Consider the following 3,358-nt stretch of genomic DNA (forward strand, 5'->3'; position numbering starts at 1 on the left):
ATCCATCTCCCAGAGTTGTTATCAAGATAAAATGAAATATCCGTAAAGAGCATTAGAAACTTTAAAGTAATATATAAATAATAGTTATTTTAAAACTATTGTTGTTGTTGTTGTTGTTAAAGGTAGATCCCCTATGGGGAGTCTTAACTGGGACATGTCTCTGTGAAGTGCCCCATCCCTTTCTTCTGTGGATCTCATCTCTTTTCCAACTGGGATTTGGTTCCCTCTTATTCTTTGCAGGGATGCTCAAAAAAAGATCTTGGTCAGAGAGTTTCATTTGCCCTCTGTGTTTGACAGGGAGTTACTCTGATCTTTACTGAGTGAGAATGAGAACAATACATTAGCCAAATGGAATGTGACATGTTGAGTTGGAGTACCTGAGTATGAAGCAGGGAGTTGGAGGATTAAAAGGCAGCTGTGAGCTTAAAAAAAAGAGAAAGGCAAAGCAGCTATTGGCTAGGTCTAGTAGAAATTAAATCGTTTTCAGTTCAGAGTAATAGAACTCATTTGTAGAAAACGACCCAGACATTCTAGGTCCATTTGAATGAAATGGAGCTGAAGTCAATGTTCCTTAATATTCAAAGATGACCTTGAGAAGCCACGTAGGTTATTGTTCCAGTTTAAGGCTTTGTTGTTCAGTAGAAAGGATCACTGTAATTCTAATCAGAGATAATGCTAACTTAACTACTATTTAATCTCTATGTATGCTTGGGTAAGTAATTTACTCTTTTGAGATCTCTGTTTTAATAACTATTCATTGTCTATGTTAGGCCAGATCTGTGTAGTCTAGAACCTATGAAAGGGGTTGGCTTCTCAGATTCTCAATCATTTCAGGTCAATTGGAATCTTTACTGTTTCTAAGGACTTTAAAAAGGTACTGGAAATACTTTGTGCCTATGTGACCTTGGATAAGTCATTTCTTTGAGGTTCAGTGCCCTCGTATATAGAAAGGGAAATCCTTTTCTTTATATGTAAAAGAAAAAAGTCATGAGGAAGTTTACCTCATAATATTTAAGCATCCAAAAAGATAGTGTGAGGAGGTTGCTATAGACCAGCATTGGTGAAGATGTGGCACACACACAGAATTGGCACTCAGGGACAGCTGCTCCGCTCCCCCTCTTACTAGTGCCCAAGTACATTTTTTGCATGCCCTACCCCTCTGTCCAGCCACCCAAAGCAAACACTTCCTCCCTGAGCTCTCTCTGGTAATGCAGGGGCTCATAGACAGCTTGAATTTGCCCTCTGGGTACTCCAACTTGGAAAAGGTTCACCAATGTTGTGTTCTGTCTGGAGGAAAGATAGTAGATGAAGGCTTAAGGGATGGATCATAATAATAGCCCTGTGATAGTTAGAGTATTAAAGACCACATGAAGAGAAGAGGAAATAGATGACTTAAGGAGAAGGTATCGGTAAAAGCCCTGTGATGGTGAGAGTTTAGGTACTATTAATTCCACTGTACATCTGAAGAAACTGAGGACCAGGGAAATCAGGCTTCAGAAATAAGGATGTTAGAGATCTTCTAATTCTTTTATTTTCTAGATAAGGAAACTGAGGCTTAAGAAAAGAAAGGCAACCTTGTTTAAAGTCATATAAAATATAAAGATTTAAAATCCTGGGTTTATGACTACAAGCTTATTAAATTTTTCCACTCGTGCTGGTCACAGCTAGTCAAAGGTAGAGCAAAAATGTTAACCAAAAGTCATTTGCCTCTGTGATCAGTGTTCATTAGACTCAACAATTGTGATTCTCTGAATCCACATTCTATGAGCATCCCACAGCCCTTCTCCATTGTCCATTTGGGCTCTTTCATTCTGTCCTTCATCAGTTTCCTCTGCATGTGAGTCTCTGTATGTATATGTTTACATGTGTGTATATGCCTTCTCAATCATATTACAAGCTCCTAAAGGACAAGACCTCAACCTTACCCATTTTGGTTTCTTGGGGGCTGCCAACCTCATGCAGGACATGGTTTGGGTACTCAATGTATGGAGACTGGCTGCCTAGAAATAAATTCTTTCAGTACTTGGGCTACACCTAGCTATTGTCTAGCTCATGGGAATAAGTGGATTCTCAGAGAATATTTTTTCCCTCATTCTGTTTTGCTTCAGGAAGCCTGGCTGGCTGATTTCTTTTATCCATGTCATTGCTAAGCCCTGAGAGATTCTAAATTCTGTCACTAAGTGCCCAGATAGCAAGATAGCTTTAATGGCAAACCTAAATGGAACGGTTTTCTTCTGGACCTGTGACCTGTGCTTTTGCAGACTCTCTCTCTTACCTGTGGGTGACACAATTTAATTTCACACCTGTCAGAAGATCTTCTAGGATGTACCCTGTGACTTTGCCACTGATTATCAGGCCCTGGGAGCAGTAATAGGAAGGGAGAGTTATCTTAATTTGGCTAGTATGTGATAGCTAAGAAGGTAAGAGTAGTAGGGTGGAAAAATAACTCCATTAGGAGTCAACGGGCCGGAGTTCAAGTCATCACTCTTACATGAGCCAATTGTATGACTTTTAGCAAATCACTTGACCTCTTGGGAAATCCTTCCTCGCCTGAAATATTGGATCAAAAATACTTGTATTATTTAACATGTAAGGATGGTTATATACAATAAAAATAATAATTCACATTGATAAAGGGCCTTAGAGTTTATGAAGCTCTCTCTTCACAACAATCTTATGAGATGGTGAAAACAGAGACATTTATTATTATTGTCCTTATTTTATAATCAAGTGAACTGAGATTTGGAGAAAGGAAATGATTTACCCAAGGTAACAAAATTAGTAACTGGAAGAGCCGAAGTAGGATAGTGCAGTGGTGTCAAACTGAAATAGAACTGGATCTTTGCTTGCTTCATGTTAACATATTGACACAGATCAATGCTATCTAGGCTGTAAGTTATTTTTTTGTTTATTTTGTGCAATTCTGAATTGTATTTGAATCTGAGGATGTTTGCAGGCCTTTTGATACCTCTGGGTAGGGAAATTAGCATTAGACTTGGATTCCAAACCTCACCTTGTAGTTAATTTATAATGTATATAAATGAATTCATTCATTCATTCATTCATTCATTCATTCATTCATTCATTTAGCAAGTAACTGTTATTTGCCAAGCACTGTGGTAAGTCCTTGGAAAATAAAGATAAAAATAAAATAGTCTTGGAACTTATATTCTATGTAAGTGAGTTAGGGCATGAATGAAAATGAAATATGTACATAAAAAATGCAAGGTGATGTGGGCAAGGACCCCTACCCCGTGGGGGAGGGGAGGAATGGTCTTCCATAGAAGATGGAGTTTGAATCAAGTTTTGAAGGAAACAAGGGATCCTCAGAGATGAAAGGGAGGAAGGTCTGCTTTAC

This window comes from Gracilinanus agilis, chromosome 2, assembly GCF_016433145.1.
Source record: "Gracilinanus agilis isolate LMUSP501 chromosome 2, AgileGrace, whole genome shotgun sequence".
NCBI lineage: Eukaryota > Metazoa > Chordata > Mammalia > Didelphimorphia > Didelphidae > Gracilinanus > Gracilinanus agilis.